This window comes from Tiliqua scincoides, chromosome 2 (genome assembly GCF_035046505.1).
Source record: "Tiliqua scincoides isolate rTilSci1 chromosome 2, rTilSci1.hap2, whole genome shotgun sequence".
NCBI classification, from domain to species: domain Eukaryota; kingdom Metazoa; phylum Chordata; class Lepidosauria; order Squamata; family Scincidae; genus Tiliqua; species Tiliqua scincoides.
Window position 1 is genome coordinate 83694731 of NC_089822.1, and position 23903 is coordinate 83718633.

Sequence of the window (23903 nt, forward strand, 5' to 3'; positions counted from 1 at the left end):
ATAGACATACAGATGTCCCACAGGCTCCTGTCTACAGGCTCCTGTCTTAATGGCCCTTAATTAGCATGACTTCTGCTAAGAGTCTGGCCTCGCCTCACCCCCTGCAAAGCAAAGTCCTGCTTGGCTCTCAGAGATGATAGCCAAGGACCAAAATGGAAGTTCTGCATTCCTTAAACCCATCGCCATGACTTTGTGTAAATCCTGAATGCCTGGACCCATCTTGACAACAAAGGAATGCTTGTGATTTAAGCAGTCACACTTCTGATCACTTCAGCCTCTGCAATGAACTGAAGCTACCCTTGAGGAAAGTTGGCCATGCTCCATGAGAACTGTAATGCATGAGAATTTAGAGCCAATTCCTCCAAAAACCCTCTGCAGGGGAAAAAAAAAAAATCAATGCAATTGATTTGAGAAAAATGTGGCATGTAGTCACAATCTGATTGGTGCTGCCTATAATGAGGTCAAAAATGAACTAATGAAATGGGTGAAGGCCCAGTCAACCAATTTTTGCCTGACCCACAAGTGTACACATTTGGTCCCTGTTGCAGAAATGGCTTAAATACAGGCCCTGTACTTCCTTCTGTGCAAAAAGAGGATTACATTAACTACCTTTAAGCACGTGTGTACAAAACACAGAGAGATTTATTTGGAGTCACTGAATCTTAATCAAATAGCATTTTGCGTTGATCTTCAATGTACTATATATTGTTCTTTTAATTTCAAAACACACCAGCTTGCATTGTTGAAATTACCATATTAAATACTTTGTGGAAGACAACTTATTGGTATTCCTCATGAACATGCCTGCCAGAACAAGAAGTTTGACAGATCCTCAAATTAAGCCAACTTGAAAAAGTTTTATTCCCTCAGTCCCTCTTGCTTTTTATTGTTTTCTGAGGGTTGAATCTGCATTCTAACAGGGTTTTTAAAATGGCCTTTTGCAGGCATGACTCTCTTGAGGATGCCATGGAGATTTTTTTTTTTTAAATAAATGGTAAAATACAAGAATACTGGATATATCAAATGTATCTGACTTTTAATTGCATTTTAGGGAATTATTTCCAAGAAAGCATTACCTCTTCAATCCACAAGAAATGAATCTGGGTCTCTTATACTAGAAAAATATTCCAGGTGTGAACAGGCACTATTGTTCCAAGTTTTAACACAGAAACACAATGTCTCAAGGCAGAGAGCTTGAATATGCTCTACACTGGGCAATTATGTCTTTTATAGATAATCATTCTTTTAATCACCCTTTCAAATGCTATAGGGCCTTTAAAAAGCTGCCATCGCAGTACAGCTTTAAAAATGCACATCCAACTCCACAGCTATAAAGAAGAAGCTCAAATCATAAAATGAAAACAAAGTATAAATTCAAGATCAGCATCAAAAATAAGTCCTCCTTTGAATACTTTATAGCCCACTCTTATCCCCCTCCTGGCACCAGTGGAGCACATGTCCTGCTGGTGTAATGTCACCTCTGCCTCCAATCACAGGGAGGCTGCTATCCACTGGTGTGGGGTGACAGGCAGTGGTAGTGGGCAGTGAGAGGAATGGAGATGGGAGGGGGAGTTTCTGGATGGGGAGGGAGCAGGGAGGGAGGTAGAACAGGGGAGGAAGGGGTGAGATCAGTGGCATTTATGTGCAACAGAATCCTATCCCTCTTCTTTTCCACTGTTGTTACACTCCTCAGTTCTGTGTCAGCAAAATAGCTGGTAGAGGACCGAAGAGACCCATAAGGAAAGCTGAGGCTTTCTCTAGGGCAAGAAAACAGAGTTCCCTTATCTGCTTCCCCACCCTAGGGTGCAATGTGTGATCTGTTGGCATGCCTGTATCAACATGAGGAATCAATCAATCCCACACACAGCATAGCTGTGTTTTGTTAAGAACTTTACTACAATAATGAAGGAACTTCAGTCAGTGTTACACAAGCAGAACAAGAAGGCAGGAAAAAGAAACTAATAAGAGGTCACCTTACCTTCACACAATGCCAGTGCAGGTAAGGTGGCAGCAACAATTGTGTTCCCAGAGAGGGTCACAGCACTAAGTTTTGCAGGGTGCCTCAATGTACCATGGAAGCTGCCCCTCCGCCTCACCACCAGAGCCATTCTGGGTGGTGAGAGTAACACAGAGACACCGTCTCCACATTGCTCTTGCTGCTGGAATGGCTCTGACGGCGAGGGGAAGGGGCAACTTCCCCAGTACTTTGAGGTGCCCTGCAAAACCTAGCACTGTACCCCCCTCTGGGAATGCCACTAGGCAGCAAGGGCAGTTCAGGAGAGATTCAGGGTGGGGATTGGACTGGGCAGGGGATGGGAAGATTGCATCTTGGTGCCAGCAGCACACATGGAGATCCTATCCCCATTTTCCCAGCCCAACATGCCCCCTGCCTCTCCTTGCACTTACAGCAGCAAAATAGTCAGGAAGACCCACTGATGGCCAGATAGACTGGGAGAGGTAAATAAATCTCTCCCAGGCCACCTAGTGACTTCCCACTATTGGATGCAGCATGCACTTGGGCAGGATGGCTGCTTTGCATAGAATGAGGGTAGCCAGATGTCCTCTTTTTCCAGGACATGTCCTCTTTTTTAGCCTCTAGTCCTGGAAAAACTTAAATGTCCTCCTTTTCCCTGTGAGCAGGTATCTGCAGGTAGCAAGGAGCCTTCTTATAATTAATAAATTATATGTAACAAACTATATATAATATAGTTTTAAATTTAATATTAAGTAATACAGGTGCAGCCTATTTATCCACGGATTTTTTTTATCTGCAGATTTGTCTCAATGCAAATGGGGTGGGGGAACTTAAAGTCACACACACCTTTGCCTCCTTTGCCCTACGCTGGCTTCTCACTCCATTTCCAGGCAGCCCAAAACACTGCAAAAAGGCTCAGGCAGGGAATAGCCCTGGAGCCATGGAAGAGGCTCCCCTTGCTAAGGAACAGTAAGACTCCTGGAGCACCTGAGCCAGCAAAGAGGCTGAAGGGGGGGGGGAAACCTCTGGAGCCAGAACATGTGCATCAAGGTGGAGCGCGCGCGCGCTCGTGCGCTCGCTCTCTCACACTCACACACACACACAGAGGCAGCTGCAGTAGCAACAGAGGGGATTGCTTAAAAAAACCCAGGGAGTGTTTGCTGAATTCCCCCCCCCCCTCTCCGTGCTCCAGCCTACGGAAACAAAACAGCCCAGCAAGGCTACAATCCTCTCCACACTTTCCTGGGCATAAGCCCCATTGACTAGAATGGAACTTACTTCTGAGTAGAAATGCATAGGACTGGACTCTCAAAAGGTCAGCATCCCACCTGTGAAAGAAACAAGGACAGCTGGCAACAGGGAGGGCTGAGAATGGAGGAGGAAGCAGGAGGGGGAGGGGAGGTGATTGCTTTCAAAATCCCAGGGAGGGGGAGTTTGCCAAATTCCCCCTCCCCCCAGATGGTGCAGGCTCTCCTGCTCCAGCTGACACAAACAAAATGATCCACACTTTCCTGGGAGTAAGCCCCATTGACTACAGTGGGGCTTACTTCTGAGTAGGCAGGCATAGGCCTGGACTCTTAAAAGGTCAGCATCCCACCTGTGAAAGAAGCGGGAGGGCTGAGTACAAAGCCGAGGGGATTGAGAACAGCTGCCTTAGTTTCCTTCCATCCGGAAGTGTCAGGCTGCAGCCTATTTGTGTAACTCTATGGGATTTAGCACAATGCTTTTTTGTTAATCATGCTGAGCCATGGAACGGAACTAATGCAGATAAATAGGCTCCACCTGTATATGAAATCTATATATAATTGATTATGAAATCTATGATTTAGGCCCAAATCCTAACCAATTTTCCAGCACTGGCATAGCTGTGCCAATGGGGCATAAGCTGCATCTGAGTGGCAATCAAGGAGGCCTCCTCAAAGTAAGGGAAAGTTTATTTCTTTACCTCTGAGCTGCATTGCCCTTATGTCAGTGCTGAAAATGGAGTTAGGATTGCACCCTATATCTATGATTTCATCATAATCTATGATATTGATTATGAAATCATATGAAACCTATGAAAAATAAGATTTTAGATACTTATAAGTATATGATATATAATCTATAAATATATGAAATATAAAGATACAAAATCAATATACAAATATTTTTAGCTTTTATTTTGTCATGTCTTACACTTTTCTTGGACATTTTGGGGTGCCTTGTCCTCTTTTGAAGTTACGACATCTGGTCACCCTGCTTAGGATGATGGGGATAGAATTGAGGCCTTACTTAGCGGTTCATTCAGCTCATTGTTCACTCACTGCTTTTACTTCTGCACAGATGCATTAACTTGCTTGTCAAGGCTGATCCTTTACTTACTGTTTTGGAAAAGCTCCAGGGGCCACATGCTGAGGAACAGAGACTCTAAAGTGATGTAGAACCCAAACCATTTAGGGCAGGGGTGTCCAAAGTTTTTGGCAGGAGGGCCACATCATCTCTCTGACACTGTGTCAGGGGCCGAGGAAAAAAAGCATCAATTTACATTTACAATTTGAATAAATTTACATAAGTTTACATAAATGGCTATATTAAAGATGAAGTTATATGAATGAATGAAGGTCTTGAAATAGCTCAAGGCCTGTAAAAAGCCTTGCACAAAGCAAGACTGGCCTTTCCTTTGCTGCCGTTACTGCATCACAGAGTGAAACAGCAAGCAGTGGAGGAAGCTCTCATCCCACAGCTCATGCAAGAGGTCAAACAGTTGCCCTCATGCTGAGAGCAGATGCATCAGGCCAGTGCAGGCTCCAACAAATCTCCGGAGGGCCAGAGGCTCATTGGAGACTGGGGGCTCCCTGAGGGCCGCATTGAGAGGCCTCAAGAGTTGCAAGTGGCCCCAGGGACAGGGTTTGGGCACCCCTGATTTAGGGTTTTGTTGGTCAAAGCACCCACTCAGAACTGTGATTTCCACTTTAAGCATCAAAAGACTTCGGTGCCTGTAAATTGGTTTTACATTCCACTTGTAACCTGTGGCAAGAAGTCTACCAATTGCTACTCTGTGGCATGTAAAATACAATTACCTCAAATTGTCATCTAATCCTCCACAGGTGATTCCACAGGTAATTGTCTCCACAGGTGATTCCCTAGTCTGTTGCCTTCTTTTCCATTACATTATCCTTCTCAGCAGGTGGTGGAGGTAAAATCAGAAGAGTCCACTTGCCTATTAATACTCCAGGGGACAGACGCTCCTGCCCTTTGTTTGAAAACAAAAACAATGAAAAGAAAAAAAAAAGATTATATGTGCTCCTAGGGCATATATCAGCATCACAAATCAGTGGTAAAGAGCACAGATCTCCCCAGGGAACCTTGTTCAGAAAGCATTGGGTAGAGGTTAGTTACCTTGTTTTGCATAAGCTATAAAATCCCTCTCAGCTACGGGCTGGCTGGACTCAGCTCCATCTATTTTTATGGAACTTACCAGTTGCACTCAAAAGTAACATGGTGAGATCAGTCCAGTCATTATCTTCACTGTGTTTCTTAACAGGTACTGGAGCGGTAATCCACTTGCTCACCACAAGAACCCCCAGAGCTTGTTCACACACGCTGCTCTTCACATTCTAATTGCCCAGCTCCAAGAGTGAAATATTACAATAGATCAGATCCCACTGGATAATGTGAGGAAAAGGGCAAGTGTAGGAATCAAGGACATCCCCTATGGGCAGAAACTACTAAAGGCGTAGCCTCATCAAGGGCACTCTTCCTTTACAAAATCAACACCTGGCCTCTTGCTGCAGTAGCAACCACCAGCTAGGACTACTAGTTGTTTGCTACTTGTTTACTTTTACTGTTCTTTTATGTTGTTTCTGGTTTGAAGCCCACTTTGAGGAGTTGACACCAGTCATTGAGGACAAGAGGAGAGCTCAAGCAACATACAAGGCTTGTCCCAGTGAGCGCATTCTGCAGGTCCTCCGAGCTGCTCGCAGCAAAGTCCAGCAGACTGCCAGGAGATGTGCTAACGACTACTGGCTCCAGCTCTGTTCCCAGATACAGATAGCAGCTGACACGGGCAACATCAAGGGGATGTATGATGGTATCAAGCAGGCCCTAGGTCCAACACAGAAGAAAATTGCCCCTCTGAAGTCTGCCGCAGGCGAGGTCCTCCAGGATCGGGTGCAGCAGATGGAACACTGGGTGCAGCACTAGTCTGAGATATATTCCAGAGAAAATGTAGTCACCAAAGTAGCGCTGAACAACATTGAGTGCCTGCCTGCACTGGAGGAGCTTGACAGTGAACCAACCCTAGAAGAACTTCACGTGGCCCTGGACTCCCTTGCCTTTGGCAAGGCACCTGGAAAAGACAGCATCCCTGCTGAAGTCCTAAAGTGCTGCAAAGAGATCATCGTCACTGAGCTGCATGAAAACCTCTGCTGGAGAGAAGGTGGAGTACCTCAAGACATGAGGGATGCAATCATCATCACGCTGTACAAGAACAAAGGCGACAGGGGTGACTGCAACAACTACTGCAGCATCTCTCTCCTTAGTGTTGTAGGAAAGCTGTTTGCCCGAGTGTATTGGAATTGCAGAAGATTGCCGGTCTCAACTAGAGAAAAAGCGGTGGGGCTGCAGGAGCAGCAAAGAGGGCCTCTTTGACTCTTTTCAGGCTGGCAGATTGGGAAGCACTGTGTTTGTTGCCAATTTGAATTATAAAGTTGGTTGGAAGAAACTGAAGGATGTGTTCAGCATGGCCAGTGTGGTTGTCCATGCAGACATTCTTAAAGACAAAAATGGCAGAAGTCGAAGGATCGGCACTGTGACTTTTGAGCAAGTGATTGAAGCTGTTCAGGCCATCTCCATGTTCAATGGACAGTTGCTGTTTGGTAGACAGATGCACGTGAAGATGGATGAATGAGCCTTACCAAACAGAGACTGCTTCCCTCCAGAGCGGCCCCAGAAGCTTCCTCATGGAATTGGGGGCATAGGTATGGGGCTGGGACCAGGAGGGATACCTAATGATGTAAACCACTTGAACAAGGGCCTCAAGGGCTTGAGGCAGTAGGACTTGAGGCAAAGGCTGGATGGTTGTTCCCTGGTTCTCAGAGGCTCTCTCAAGGGCTCCTTCCTGCAGCTCTCTCCTCAGCTCCTTTCTGTAGCTTGGTCTCTCCCAGCTGGGTCCTCGCAGCACCTCTTCCCTAGGGGTCTCTCTTCCTCTGTAGAGCTTGCTCTCTAAGGCTCCTCACAGCAGCTCTTCCCTGGTGGTCTCTGAGCTCTCTGTGCTGGTGCAGCCCCTTTTATAGCCTCAGTGGCTCTGCACACAGCAGCCTCTACCTTTCCTCCAGTGGTACTGCAGCCTTCTCTCCTGCAGCAGTTTTCCATTTGCTCCTCCAACACTCAAGGGCTTGTTACAAGGTACTCAGCAAGCGAGCCTATTGGCTCAGACAAAATTTCATAACTATTGGCTCATAGTTTCATAACTATAAAATTTCATAACTATTGGCTCAGACAAACTCAGACTGACTGCCTATTGGCTCATGAAAGGCGGAGGCTACGATCCTCTCAGGCCAACTTACAGCAGGCAACTGAGCCCAAGTTCTGCACATATTATTAATATAAGGCAGGAGTGGGGAGCTAGCTGTCACAGAAGACCAGATGCAACACTTTTTACCTTTGTCTCTGCCTCCCATTCATTCCTCAATATCTCCCTCTGCCCCATTTAAATTTAGAATGTAAGTGTTTGGGGGCCAAGAATCTGCACCCTTCTCATGTTACTCTGTAAAGTCTACAGTCCATGTAGACTGTCAGCTGTGGTGATTATTATAATCAGCAATCTCATTGTTATCATTTGTGTGACTAACAACATTTTTTGTGCAAACCATTCAAAACCATTCTTCCCCTTAAAGGAAGAGTTTGCGTGCCTGCAGAAACATTGGACCTCCAGGGCTAGGTAACCTGCAGAATACATGTGCCGATGTCCAAAGGCACACATTTCGGCAGAACTGTCTGAGGTGAAGCCTGAGCCATTAAGATGAAAAGGGCAAGGGTTGCTTGCGCACCTCAGAGTCACAACACGGGTCAACAGGCTCGCAGTGCAACCTGACCCCAAATTTCAAGGCTGCCTTGTACGTATGTCACTCGACCACAGTGAGTGACACACTCACCCGCTCCTTTTTTACCTCACCTATTCTCAGTTCAGACCAGGTAAACACCAACCATTGCCTGCTGCCCTCCGGACATGCCATTTGATGGCAATTTATTTTCTCCTCTCGTCTTTGACGGCAGCTGACTCCTTCCTGATTCATGGCATTATAAGTCCTGAAAGTAAAGCTTGACATAAACACTTTCTTTTGCTCTTTCTCGGTACACTGTGTTTTCACGGAACAGAGTAGTACATATCTAATGAAAATACCATGAGTCTATTGACTTTTTTGCTAGCCTGAAAGGATTTTTCCGCCCCCTCCCCCCCAGTATAAATTAGCATTCTCTGTGATATACCTGCAGGCTACATTATTAAAGGTCAGAGGAAGATTTGCTCTGTTACTTCTGCTCAGTTTAAAGTAGCAACTTTTCAAGCCAGACCGGGGATCGACATTAATGGTTGTGGTCATGCAGTGACCAAAAGAAACTCCTTAAAATGCCGGTGGGGAAAACACTGTATTTCAAGTTCTACTTTGGCCTTCTGCATCTGTGCTTTGCATGCTGCCCCTGGACTTCAAACATGAGGCTTCTCTGGAAATTAGCAGGAGACAGGCATGCCTATGGGGAAGCCGAAATCCTCTTCAGAGGGTGTTATTTATGGAATTCTGAAATTTAAAATGCAAAGGATGATTATCAGAACTGCAGCATACATCCTTGCAGCTGCACCAAAACGAATGACACTTCAGTTGGTTATGCAAAGCCCCCCTTTTTTTTTTACACTAGTGCATCTGTGATAGTCAAGCGTGAAAAGCCATTTTTTTTCTTGGACACACCCAGCTTTGCCAGTTTGCTGACCACCAGGACAGTCAGGTGAAACAATAGGGATACAGCCTTCCTTGTCTAACAAACACACCTATGGAGAATGAAATGTGAACACTGCTCTGGACTGCCACTTGGGGCAATCTGAAAGACCAAACTAGTGATGACCGAGTTCCTCTCAGTTTGATTCAGTAACAGCTCAATCTTTATGAGCTTTCTTAGTGAACCTTAGGAAAAAGCTTATTTTTTTTTGTTTTTGTTTTTTTCAAAATCATCTAAAGCAGCAATTCACTAACAGTGGGTCTGTGACCCACTAGTGGGTCATGACTCAATTTTTGTTGAATTGTCAGTTGAATGAAACTGACAGGGCAAATTAGGCTATGTGCATCAAGGGTTAAACATGCTGTTAATGCACAGGGGGGAGCACTGCTACCCAATGGCCATTATAGCCACACATTTATTAATCAGGCAGCAGCATCTAAGGCCTCTAAAAGTTGGGGAATCACTGATCTAGAGTCCTCTGGCAGTGCTGGCACATGCATGCTTGATGGTGCAACATGCTTGATGGTGGAACATGGAACATGGAAAATTGTATTACTGCCTGAAAATTGTGGTTTGATTTCACCAGCCTAAACCTATCTTATATAAGCAGCCATGCGGGGGGGGGGGGGCACCAATTTGGAAATTCAGCTTCAGGAAGGGTTTTAGATTTGGATGAAGGAACAATAATCACTTTTTTTTTTCTTTTGCAAAGAATCAAGAGAATTGAACTGCCATCTCAACCAACAGCCTGGGGCAGCTGGCAACCTGATATTTTGCCGAAAGGCTACTAGGTGGCACTGTGTAAGGACTGTGATCTGCAGCATTGGCAGAGAAGGGCACCTGCTCTCTCTAGGTCCAGGCAGTAGAGTGCAGAGCAAGTCTCCAGTCTGCACGCAGTCATGTTTCTATAGGCATCACTTGCAAGTGCACCAAAATGAAAAGCGTTTCTGCTAAAACTGTTTCCAGGACTGAAAGTGGCAAGACTCAGGACTGGATAAAAACAGTTTCATGAGCAGCAATCTCAGAGCAGTGTGGAAGGGACACAAGCCAAAATCCCAGCAATGTCTGGTCTGTACTGCAACTGCAAATGTCCCTCCTGGGACCTCCTGGGAATCAGACTTGAGCTCTCACTAATGCTAGGGAAGACCTGTCCAGTTCAGTAAACATAAAGCAGGACCGTGTCACCCTAGTCTGCTGGCTGCCTATGCCCCCTTGCTGACCTTGTCCCAATCCCCCAAACATTCCAGTTTTGGAAAAGGAACCAAAGCTCCCCCAATCTTTCAACTCCCTCTTCCCTATGTAGTCCCTGAGCTCAGGTCCTACTCATCCTTCACATTGGTCACAGCCTGCTATGGATGTACAACCAGTATACTATGCTGAGTCATCTCTCCCCCCCCCCCTCCTGTATGTGAGTAATTCCATAGCAACACTTCCACCTACCTTAATTGTGTTTGGCTAATTATACTGATTTCAAAGTTATATTGATGCTACAGAACCACCCCAGCGTTATATTTACATTGTAGTCATTCTACAAGAAACATCAAGAGATCCTCAATGAACCACAACCAGGAATCCATCTTCTCACTTTGATGTCTTCTTGTGGCCTTTTCTTTTTCCTACTTGTGCCATGCCTGGAACTGGGCTAGCTGCGCGTAACATCTCTGTGCACAGTCTGGAATAATTTCCAATATGTTTTATCATCAACACTCATTTGTCTCTGTCTTCTTGTATACAGATTTCCTTATGGCTTTGTAAGGGAGCTTAATGCAACTTGTTTATCTTTCTAGCGTGATTATTCATTTTCTTTTTCCATTTTAAGCAGGCTTCATTTTATTGAGCATCATGGGGATGGAGCAATATTTCTACCAAACATGTTAGAAAAATCAAAGGCCAACTTTTTATTCAGACTTGAAAAATAGCTTTTTGCAATAAGATGGTTGTTTTGGGATTATTGTTTAGATTCTGACATCCTGGGATTGAGAAACTGACTATGTTTTTGGCCTGGACATTTCTAGTTCACTGACTAGAGTCCGAAAGAAGTTATGATCTACCCTTATTATTATTAATTATTATTAACAGTATTTATATACCGCTTTTCAACTAAAAGTTCACAAAGCGGTTTACAGAGAAAAATCAAATAACTAAATGGCTCTTTCTTTAGTTGTTGTTAGTGAACCCTTTCTTCCTTTGTTGTTATTTAATATATATGAATGTACAGGAATATGTACAGAACTTTCCAGAGAAATTATATTCCAGAGTATTATAGTTTTTTTTAATTTTAGCTTTCCTCAAAATTCTTCTGATGGAGACCGAACTTTCAGTTTCCTCTGAATATTTGATGTAGGTGAAATTCAAAAAAAAAACCTTACAAATAATGTCCACAACCAAAGAAGTGCTTCTAGTTCTGTGTGCCCATGGGAGTTTTGGACTTGTGTTACCAAAAATGTCAGCTTTTCCCCCTGTTTTAAGGAAGGAAACACTAGAGCAGGGGTGACAAATTCATTTCATACAGCTGACCAAATAGCATTCCCAGTGCCTGCTGAGGGCTGGAAGTGACCTCATGAAGCAGGAAGTGACATCATTAAGTAGATGAGAACCAGAAAGAAGCACTTTGTGCCAGAAATAAGCACTTTCTAAGCACTTTGTGAGAGAAATAAACACTGTCCATTGGCTTCATTCAAATCAAGCATTGTGCCCAGAGCCTCATCAAACATACCTCATAAATTTCTATAATTTGTTGCCTTTTGTGTTAGTCTGCATTTTGAAAACCATTGCGCTATCGAGGTTGCCTTTGCTAAGAGTTTCCTCTGTTTACAGCAACTCTACTAATATTAATTTACTTGGTAATAATGATTACTTTAACTTATGCATTGTATGATGTGTAACTGCAGAGAATAATACAGATTGTTGGAAGGACTGACATATAATGCAGAGAGGGAAAGAAGCATCCATCCCAAGCATGGCTGTTATGCTGTAGAAAAGCATATTATTGCAAAGTAGCTCCATTTGCACGTCTCTTCAGTTATTGAATCATAATGCGTTAATGCCATTTGCAATGAAATGAGCACCAAATAAGACCTAAAGAGTTGTTCAGAGGTATTGCTGTTCTTTGGGAATGGAAGATGTGGATCCAGCCAATGACTGCTTTGTTTGTGCAACAATTTAATGATGACAAAATCTCAAACAGAGTCCTTTTTGCTCCCACCCATTTATTATCTTGGTTTGTTTGCTAATAAACTTTTATTGTACAGACTAATAGCAGTGTCATCTTTACTACATAATGATGCGACTACCATAAGGTTATCTTATGTTAAATGTAATGATATGTTTTAAAATCATAATTTAATGAGCCTAAATTAAGTTGCATTTCTCATTTTTATCACAGATTTTATTTTCATGCTCCTGGGTCTTAATACTGCCCCATGAATTAGTTTTAAATGATTTAGTGTTCCATAATGTTGCCCTTTGTGTCTTATTAATTACAGAGCACTCACAACAGCAGTCTTCTGGGTAACCATCAGAAAGGAAGCAGCAAGGCTATCTATGGGATGAGATGGAGAGTAATTGGAAACGGCCATTTTTCTTCATTGGAAGTTTGGCAATCTCTACCTACTTCACATATATCCACATCTATTGAATTACAAGGTCACTTCAGAGAAGAGGAAGCAAGTCTTTGGATCAAACAAGGACATTAACTATGGTACTGGGGCAGGCCAGCATTCTACTACTATATCATGAAGAGATCAAAACATTCCAGAATCATCTCCACCCTGGAAGTCTATCTGTTGGGCATAGATAGTTTGGGCTAGCATTTTCAGATGGTTGACCTGTCTTGAAAGCTAGTCAGCTGAAGCTACAATCCTGTGCGTGCTTACCTGGGAGTAGGTCCCACTGAACTCTATTGGATTTACGTCTGATGAGACATGCATAGGATTGAGCTTCAAGTTTGGTACCCTTGGACGCAGGAAAGAGAGAGCCCTGCTGGTGAAAGTTTGACCAGTAGTCATTATGACAATAACATTGGCTTCCTTACCCCAGGAAAAAGAAGGGGTGGTTCAGGCTGTTTGCAAATGGTCATGGATTTTGCTGTTGTTGGACAGGGAAAGAGATAGAGGGAAAAGGACAGAACTGTCACAGGAAGTATTGTTCTCAAAGAGCAGATGCAATGTCATTCCTTCTATAATAAAAGGTAGTGGGCTAATAGCAATTTCTGACATGTAATGTTTTCAGACACCTGGGCTGCCCAGAAATGTTTTAAATCTGGTTTTGTTCCTCCAGTATTAAATTGGGAGGCAGAGAATACTATACAGACATAAGCTCCCCTACTTACCAAAGCCCAGCTTACGAACCATACTTTCAGCCCCTACTTTCGGGTTGCGGCTGATGCGGCTGACACTGGAAGCTGTGCAGGAGCACTCCCAGCATTCCCACTTCAAAACCTAGAATGTTGAGAGTGAAACTGACAGCACTGGCAGTGTCCAAGTGAAACTGACAGCTACTGCAGGGGAAAGGGGGTGTTATTGTACTTAGGAACAAAATGGTTTATGCAGTGGCGTAGCTGGAGGGGGGCAGAGCACCCAGTCTGGCAGGGAGCCTCAATGCAGTGGGCAAGCGGCCCCTCCCTTTGGAGCCATTCCCGGCAAGGGGGGCAAAACGGAGCCGTGCAGCACCCGTTTCACGTTGCTTGATGTTCTATTTCTATCCTGTCTGGCTTGCGGTTAGGTTAGTAAGGCACTTTATTAGCCTGTCAGCAAAAAGGGTCTGTTAGTGATAAGATTTGGCCAGCAGTAAGTCTTAACTTCCTCTAAATCATGCCTTTTCCTGTCTCTGTTAGCTGCTCCCCCTCCCTCTTTGTGTTGCTCTGTATTGATGGCTGCCACAAGTTTTGCCTTGGAAAGAGGGGGGGCGGGGTTTGAGACTGATTTGCAGGTGACAGCAGGTTTGCTGGTAGTGCAGAGAAACCCAATTTCTGAGTGTGGACCTTGAGTCCAAAAGGGTTTGGGCCGATCTTAAAATGGGATGATGCTTTTTAAACTGGGATGTTTTTATTTCAGATTCCTGAATTCCAAATGTATCCTCGTGTATTCCAATGTATCCCCATCATGCCCTCCAACCTATGGTAAACTGGGTGAATTCTAAGGCATTTTTATGTAGGGATGTCCTGTGTGTTTGTTTGGTTAGTGCATCTGTGTAAAATGAGTGACAAATATTGTGACATATATTTGGCACTGTACCAGACATCTCAGCATTTTTTTTAAAGCAAGAAAAGCAAAGCTACACTGTATTCTTTCTGTGATCATTTTCTACTGTGTGATATTAAAAACACGGCTTCTACTGTTGGCGAAAATTAAATGTTTATTGCTTTTCGTTCTCATTAACAATCTATAAATGATGCTCCTGTGAGATTATTTAGCAGCAGGGTTCTGTTTTGCTTAGTGCACATCCTTAAAACAATTGCAAATCCGTAACCCATTTAGAGCTGATCTAACAGCCAAACCTATGACTCCCGTCCTTGCCAATGCAGCAATACCAAAACGGCTACCACTGCATCCTGCGGTGGTGGGGTGGGGAGCAGTTGCAGAGGTCTCCTCTGGGTAAGGGAACATTTGGAAGTGGCATCACTAGGGTCTGTGTCACCCAGTGTGGGAAGCCAGTGCTTCACCCCCATGATGGATCTCCTCCAATGCAGTGGGCAGGACAATGCCCTGGGCAGTGGGCATGGTGATGCATTATTGCTCTGCCCCATTAGTTTTTTTTGGCTATAACTTAAGATAGCATTTCAATGTGGTTTGTTTCATTGCATTCTGCATGAAAGTACACATCAAATGATATATAACATGATGGTATTATTCAAAAACACCAAGATTTTAAAAATTTTGGCCAGCAGTGGTGTCAACCCCCTGTGTGCGTCACCCAGTGCAGCCCACACACCCCTAGCTATGACTGCCCAGAGGTGAGCTTCCACAGTGTGGAGGGGTCTACTTGGACCTGCGCTAGTGAATTCGTTGATGCAGGTCTGTGTGGACCCATGCTGTGGGATCAGCTCCAGGGCAGGGGCTATGAATAAGACGATGCTGCTGCCACCAACTCTGCCCCATTCCTGGATTTGATCCACCCTCCCCCTGCCCCACTGCTGCCTCATTCTGCCCACCCCACCCCCGTTCTGCATGGGTGTCTATAATGGAATACCAGCACCCTGGCTTGACTGAATACATTCTGGGATGCCTTTGTGCCCATCCAAATCCTCCCCCTCCTAAAAATGTTCCTTCCAGCTAATGGAATCCCCACGGGCATCGTTCCTGCTAAGCTGTGCGGCTGCACAGCCACGAAACCAAAAGCCGAGCTTTGCCCAGCTTGGAGCTCAGCAACTCAGAAGTCTGGCAATAATGCATGCCGTCATCACTGAGTGTCCAGGGGTGGATGGCATCGTGATGCAGCAGTGCAGACCCATGGGGACTCAGTCCCTTGCCCTAGAGGTACTTGTGTTTGATCTACATGCCTGTCATCTCCCAAGGAGGTATGTTCCTTTTCTTGATCTTCTGCAGTCCAAAAAAGTATGACTTGGTAGCATGTCTTTGCATGAATGGCATAGGCAGTTTTGAACACTGGGCCATGGGATTCCTTGCACGTCTCTCTTGCCTCCATGCTACCTATGCCTCATTAACATCTGCAATGGGAGGCTTTGTGGCATCCTTGTGTTAGTATGCTGCTGCTGCTGCTGCTGCCATTGGGGGGGGGTGGATTCCCATGGTTTGTGGCAGCCTCTGTGTTACCCTTTCTTGGATGATGTCACCTGCTCATTGGCAGGCAGAGTTGGGGTTGTTTGCTGTGATTGGCCATCAACCATCTTCAAACCCATGATGCTGAGTGGGTTTAGCACTTCCGTGGATGGTGACCGAGTTACTGGGAGAATTAAACCTCCATTGAGTTGATCAGGCTCTCATTTATCCCTCCCACTTGGTGTTTTGGGCTTAGGCTATAACAGGTGTTGCTTGGACATGCTATAGTGGAGACTCCAATATCTCTTGGATATGGTGCACCACTAGGCTGACAAAACCTAAGGACAAATATTTGTTTGAAGCAAACCCAAACTTTTCAAAGAAATGCTTATCCTGCCTAGCTGCCTCATCTACAGCCTCTTTTTTAAACTACCCATTTCAGGAAAAAAATAATTTAATACTGATGGGTGAGCAGTTCCCTGACAAAGGATCTTTTAAACCCACAAGCATTTACTCGCAGACTGCTTAGGTCTATCTTAAAAATGTGAAAAGAAAATGAAATTTCAAACCAGTCATTTAGCCACTCAACTAAATGTGCTTCCTGATGAGATGACTGCTTATTAGGGGACAGAATAAAAAAGTCAGCCAAAATGGATAGAAAAATATAAATATGAGGAGACAGCAAGGGTAAAGCTTCTTGAGAGGAGAGGAACGCAATGAAACCGTAGCATTTTTCTGTGATCCAAAACACTGTCAATCAGCTCCATCAAGTAAAAGGGAAAGTTAGACCACTCCATTGAAGTGGTGGTCTGGCTTGCCTGGGACCAAATGAAGACCCCAGGGAATGCTTTTGTATGCTTTCCCTTTCATTTAATCTCTTCTGTCAGAAGACACTATGACCTATCCAAGTTCTGGTAGTAGAGACAGTTTCAAGGAAGATATGGAGAACCCTTAAAAAATGGAAGTGTCCTTCAAGAACCATAAAACCAAAACAACGTAATAACCAGGGATGTGCAGTGTGGATGTGACAGGTGAGGCAGAACCACCCCATGGTAGCCCATGGAAAAGCACTGCAGCTACCCTGCCTGCATACACCTGAGAAGGCTCTCCTTACACCTGAGAAAACTCAGGTGTAAGTGGGCAGGGCAGATGCGGTGCTTACAATGGGTGGTCCTGCCTCACATGCCACACCCATAATGCAAGAACCTGGTAATAACACAGGCCTACAAAACTGAGGGTCAGAAAATCTTCTCTCTCTCTCTCTCTCTCTCTCTCTCAAAATTTATGGTGGTTTTCTACGAATATGGGGTGCTGATTCCAAAAATGACATCGGTTTTGCCCTATCATGTCTAATTTTAGAGATATGAACAGCCTTAATGAATTCCTCATGAGGAAGCCATGGTATAGGCTTCCTCACAAGGAAGGTGCTTGAACCATTCACTAAAGAGGATATGCCGTATCTCCAAAACTAGATGGGATAAGGCAAAACTGATGATTTTTTTTACCCCAAAATCAATCTAACCTTTAAGACAGCAAAATGTGTGTTGGCCTGTGTAATTTCAGTGGAGCTTCAAAGTAGTCTGTGGTGATGGGGTAGAATCTTAACTGGAACATACTGGTTGGGGAAGAACATATGTTTTCTTCTCTAAGCTCTGACTTTCTTGTATCTGAGAATATTTTTATCATTGTTCTCCACAGATACTTTCTACACAACAAACTGCTCCAGTCTTTTCCAGTATTGTGTGGCCACACCCTCCTCATACACTCCATTCCCTTTTTATTTTCCTTTCCTGTGATTATGATTAACCCAATGAGTAAGAACAGAAAACGAGGCTCAGGACTCAGGTTTAATTTGTAACTCTGCTACATTCATCAGTATAGACACCTCCCACCCATCTATCGATGCCTCTGGGAGGCATTCTGACACCTGGAGAGGTTGTGTGTGGCCTCTCTGGTCTTCAGAAAGCCTTACGGATGTGACCAGAAGGCGCGTCCAGTCACATCTGGGAGGTAAGGTGAGGTCAATCAGCAGGTGCTGAACCCGCGAATAAAGAGGCCCCACCTGTAACCACATTTCAAATTTTGTCCATGTGCTTTGACATTCACCCATTTTTTTTTGCTTTCATCCATGTTATGCTCCCTAACTAGAAGAAAGTACGAGAAGAAGAGAGTGCTCTCTCTCTCTCTCTCTCTCTCTCTCTGTGTACACATTGGTGAATATCCACAATTTGGCGAACATCACATTTACATGTGAAAGTCGACAATCTAAAATGGAGGTTGTGAAAGTGAGTATTCATTGGTCTAAGCCCCTGCTTGTCAGGCATAGACCAGTGAGTGCTGACAATCTCATTTAGGTAACTGTCAACATTCACTGATTTATTTCAACGTTCTTGAACATTCCCAGAATTCATCTGGGACTGTCAGCACTCACATGTGAATGCTGACATTCACCATATTTCAGACTTTCCCTGTAAATATAAAGGAACCAGAGCCCGTGCCATATTTTAGCTCTCAGGTTAAGTGGTTGCAGTTTACAAGCTGTTGTGGCCTTGAGTTTCTCTTGTAAACAAGAACTTGTTCATATAATAGTTTTTGCTTGATTAGATAAAGATTTTAAGTGAGTTATACGACCCCTTAAAACAGTCAGGATGCTCAAGTCATAAAGCATGTGGGTGACAACATTTACAGAAATTAATCTACAAAAAAGTTCAGGAATTGTTTGTCTATAAAAGGCCTATTAGTGCATGTGGTCTGATTCTACAATAAATCCCAGAGCTATCTGGTTTTATTCTACCTCTTTCACATAAATTTTAGCTCCACAATTCACAAACGCTGCTTCCAGAACAATCCAGGATGTGGGTGTGGTGAAAAGCCCTGATTCCCCACTATTTTTCACCAATTTGGGGCCTTGCTCGCACCTGAGAGGCTTCTGTGATGCTGCTGAACACCAAAGGGGCTGCTGACACATTCAAAGACCATAGCCATTTGGTTTTGAGCCAGTTCATTGGACTGTGATGCCTACCTGATTTCTAGGAAAGGGAAATTAAAGTAACTGAAGGGGCTGGGGTGGACTGCCCCAGGTGCCATGCTCTGGGGTGGGGTGGGGTGGGCTGGGGCAGGGCAGAGTCAGGGGTTACGGGTGAACCGTCAGACTTTGTGCCACATTTGGTGGTGGAAAGGCCCTTCCACCCTTGCATCTGATTGGTCACAAATCCTCCCCCAAATCAATTAGCAGTTGCACGATGACACACTGATGCAATCACACCACTACTTCCAGGTGCAGCACTTCACACCTGCATGCCAAGTGCCGGCGGCCCCAGACTCGCTGCTATCAGCAGCACCCACAGCTTGGCACTATGAGTGTCATGCAGTTGGAGGTGACACCCAACCTGGGGAAGAATGCACCAGCAACACCACTGCCCTTCAGGCCAGTAGTTGGCAATCTATTTGCTGAGGATTATACAGAAGGCAGTGGTTCCCAAACTTTTTAGAGGCCCTAGAGACTGCTGCCTGATTTATAAATGCCAACAAATGAGGCTATAATGGTGATTGGGCAACAGTGTTCCCCCCATCTAGCAGGTTGTTTAACCCTTGATACACATAGTCTATTCTGCCTTGTCAGTTTCACAGCCAACCAAAAATAGGGTCATGTCCCACTGGTGGGAACTGCTGTCCTAAGGGCTACGATCCTATGCCCACTTTCCTGGGAGTAGGCCTACTGCACATAAGAACATAAGAATAGCCCCACTGGATCAGGCCATAGGCCCATCTAGTCCAGCTTCCTGTATCTCACAGCGGCCCACCAAATGCCCCAGGGAGCACACCAGATAACAACAGACCTCATCCTGGTGCCCTCCCTTGCATCTGGCATTCTGACATAGCCCATTTCTAAAATCAGGAGGTTGCATATGCACATCATGGCTTGTAATCCTTAATGGATTTTTCCTCCAGAAACTTGTCCAATCCCCTTTTAAAGGTGTCCAGGCCAGATGCCATCACCACATCCTGTGCCAAGGAGTTCCACAGACCACGCTGAGTAAAGAAATATTTTCTTTTGTCTGTTTTAACTCTGCCAACACTCAATTTGAGTGGATGTCCCCTGGTTCTGGTGTTATGTGAGAGTGTAAAGAGCATCTCCCTATCCACTCTGTCGATCCCCTGCATAATTTTGTATGTCTCAATGATGTCCCCCCTCAGGCGCCTCTTTTCTAGGCTGAAGAGGCCCAAACGCCGTAGCCTTTCCTCATAAGGAAGGTGCCCCAGCCCTGTAATCATCTTAGTTGCTCTCTTTTGCACCTTTTCCATTTCCACTATGTCTTTTTTGAGATGCTGCAACCAGAACTGGACACAATACTCCAGGTGTGGCCTTACCATCGATTTGTACAATGGCATTATAACATTAGCCATTTTGTTCTCAATACCTTTTCTAATGATCCCAAGCATAGAATTGGCCTTCTTCACTGCCGCCGCACATTGGGTCGACAAAGATTGGGCTGAAGGTTTTGTTCCTCCTTTGGAAAGAGTCTTTCTGTGGGACAAGGTCTCCTTCCGCAGGAGGAAGGAAACTTTAGGACACTGCCCTTATATGAAATTATACCTTTATTCACCGAATCAGTTAGTAGACCTGTAAAAACAGTTGAGCAAGTCCACGCCAGTTCCCAATCCATTGTTTAATCACTGCACTAGGATAACAACTGGCATTACTCCCCCTGATTAGCATCCTTCCATTGATCCACGAAGCTCTCTTTTTCTCTTTCTTTTTTTCTGCCATCTTCTTCTTCTTTTTTCACACTCTCTTGGCCTATTCCTTTAGTTCTGATCTGATGGATCTTTTAAAGAAATACATTCAAAGGCAGTTGCTGAGGCATCAGGGAACCGGCATTTACAAAATTTGACACTTTGCCTGGTCTGTCAGATGCCGCTGCCTTCCAAATGGCTTCTGAATTGATTGTTATTGATTTCAAAGTGCTGCTGACTTCAGGTTCCCGCACCTTCCCACCTTACTAAACATGTATTCATACCTATTCTCTCTGATCTCTCACACAGCCCATGCTGCTTGATGAGAGACTGATTATGAAATGGATTCCGATTACTTGACACAAATAGAGCCTTCCTGATTAACTGCAGAGCATGTCATACACGGGTCACGAGGCAGACCAGCAACTGCATTAGAAAAAATACATTGAAATTATTTCCCAACCCCCTTTTGGGAATGATTTCTGATCTATATTAGCAGCACAGAAATTGTTCAATATACAATTTCAGGGAGATGTAATGTTACATGCTGATACATCTGTCTTCACAGAAAGATGCAACAGTACAACAGCAAGGCCAGTTTGGAAGTGCCATCACCACATGATGTACGTTTTCCTTTTCTGGAACAGTCATTCAGGAGCCAGTTCTGTAAATTTGCAGCATGACTCAGATCAGTTCAATCTGAGCACGGGAAAAGTTGGTTTTCAATGGCTCTGATTGGCTAGCACCCATGTCATCACCATCACACATTTAGAGCACTTTTGCTACTGTTTGCAAAACATCTACACTTCTAATAAAGGGTGAGTATGTACATCCATAAATACATGTGGTACTTAAAAAAAACAAAACATTTATTTTTTATAAAAAAAAGAGCAGTCATCTTACCTGAAACTGAGCAGTGAGATAAGTTTCAGGGCTGAAGCAATGTCTGGTTTCCTCATATGCATGTCTGCCATCAAACTGTGATGTTGAGCTTATACCTTCATGAAAAGCCCTTATCTAAATAGTATGGGCGCAATGCTAACCAACTTTCCAGCACTGATATAGCTGTGCCAGTGGGGCATGTGCTGCATCCTGCAGTTGGGGTGGGCAGACATGGAGGCCTTCTCAAGGTAAGGCAATGTTTGTTTCCTTAACTCAGAGTTGTATTGCCCTTAAGTCAGTGCTGGAAAGTTGGTTAGGATTGTGGCCTATGTCTACCTTCACCTTTGGGTTTCAAAGAAAAGAATAGAAAAAGCAAACAAAGAAGGGTAATAGAAATCATGGGGTACAGCAAAAGGCTCTGTTTGAATGATACAAGCAAATATATTTTTTCATGGTAGAACATTTTTGGACATTCCAGGAAGCATGGAGAAGTGAGTGCGTGATTGGCTTGCGCATAGGCTTTTCCATTTTCTACTGTTATCGGGGGTGGGGAAAGGGAAGATACTTGAATCGGTTCTTCAGAGAGAAGGATGTGCCAGCTGTAGTAACAGGAACAACTCATTAATGTTGCCACAGGCTGGACATGTCTAGTTCCCACCTCCCTCCCCCCAACCTGTGCCTACAGTGGAAACACGAAAGGCACATACTCAACCCTGTCTGATGAGGTGTGGTACAAATGAGGTTTAATGCACTAAGAGCTCAATAGGCTGTGAGTACTTGCAGCTGCAGTGCCAGCACTGGGTGTCATAAAAACCACCTTAAAGCTCATTGATGGGAATTCCTGCACCATCCTGGAGGTGCCACATCCCACCTAACAGCCACTGGCAAAGGTAAGGTTTGCGTAAGGCAGCAGAGGGGTGCGAAGAGAGTGGTCCAGGGGTGGGGAGGGGGTGTTTCTGGGCAAGGGGACAATGGAACAGGGTTATACTGGGCCTGGGAGGGGATGGCAGAGCAGACCTCCACCACATCCTAACCCCTGTTCTGGGCCTGCCAGCATTACATGGGGCTACTAAATAGCTGGTGCAGATCCAAATAGGCCCATTGAGCCGACTAGGATGCTACACAGGGTAAGATCACAAATGTTCCCTTACCTTGGGGAGAACTTCTGCCTGCTCAGTTGCAGCGCTGGAGAGAGTATAGGCCTAGCAGCCCCGCTGCACCAGCGCTACATAGGATTGGTCTGCCTTGCTGTAGTCCCATACTTACATTCCTCGGAGTAAACCCCATCAAACACAATTGGACTTACTTCTGAGTAGACATGCATAGAGTAGACATTGGTTGCTGCATGACCAAGCAGGCATCCTTAAGTTTGGTGGTGGTGGAGATCAGTAATTGCCTCTCTCCAGAGCCCTCTTTTACAGCTGTTTGAGCATTTATATGCTCCATGCAGGAAGACTGGAAAAGATGTTCATTCCCGCCCAGCCCCAAAAAGTTCAAGTACCTGCTAATAGCCCTTTTATCCAGCCTGGCTTTCAACAAGTCCTGACAAGTCCTCGAGCATTCATTGCTTTTAATAGCCACCTTACTGCTTTGCAAAGTGCTGTGGGATGTTCCCGCATGAACAGCACAGTACAGGTGCAATTGCATTTTGCTGTATTATTCAACAAGCAAACAACAGAAGTACTGACTGGTTGAGCTGCCACCGTTCAGTGATTGCTGTGAGGGAGCTGTGGGGCCTCTTAAATAAACAATGCATGATTTCCATAGATGTGCTGCTGTTTAAGCAACACCTATGACAGACGAGCACATCGGAGGCAAGCGAAGAGAGAAGTTGAGATTTCCATCAGTGCTTGACAGGTCAATACCAAAGCCATTTGGAAAAATGCAGTAAAATCCAAACAGACCATGATCAGAGAGAGAGAGAGAGGGAGAGAGGGAGAGAGAGAGAGAGAGGCTAATGAACAGACTAAAGAACGAGCACGTAAATAGAAGAATCATGTGGGATTGCAGTGCGGAGGGGGCAAGAGATTATGCTGTGGGCATGCAGAGATCAAATCTGAGCCGCAAACAGAGACTTTGGGCCCACTGAAGCAGGCTAGCAGCAGCTGCAGAGACCAGGAGTCATTTCAAGGAGGGGTAGGACCTTTTAAGATGGTCCAAGGAGAGCTATATACTGCACGAATGAAACAACCTTGGAGCAAATGTTGGTAAGACAGATAGGGATGTCAAGGAAAGGAGCATTTCGACATCTCCACTCTGCTAAAACACAAACTGGGGTTCCCTCCCCCCCAAGTGTATAAAAAGAACCCAGTGAGTTGAGCTACGGATTGTAACTAGACTAGAAAGCTCATTACAAACTAGATGCTACATGCAGACAGGCTACCTTCCCATGTTCTCCCTATCAGCAGTCTGTGCGGAAATAGTAAATACAACATGAAGGGCATCAGTTGTGTTATAGTCAGGCCACAGCATCTGAAGAGCTTCCATTCCCGGAACCTCCACAGATGCTGAAAACTGCAGATAACTGAATCTGTAGACCTGGCACCTTCCAGCACTGGAATAGCTGTGCCAATATGACATGTGTTGCATTCTGCAGTTGGGTAGCACTCATGGAGGCC

At 44.7% G+C, this 23903-nt stretch overlaps 1 pseudogene; it reads left to right on the forward strand.

Moving 5' to 3' along the window:
* Positions 1-6695: 6695 nt before the first annotated feature.
* LOC136638561 (zinc finger protein 91-like) overlaps positions 6696-23903 on the forward strand; it is a 375674-nt pseudogene continuing 358466 nt past the window's right edge.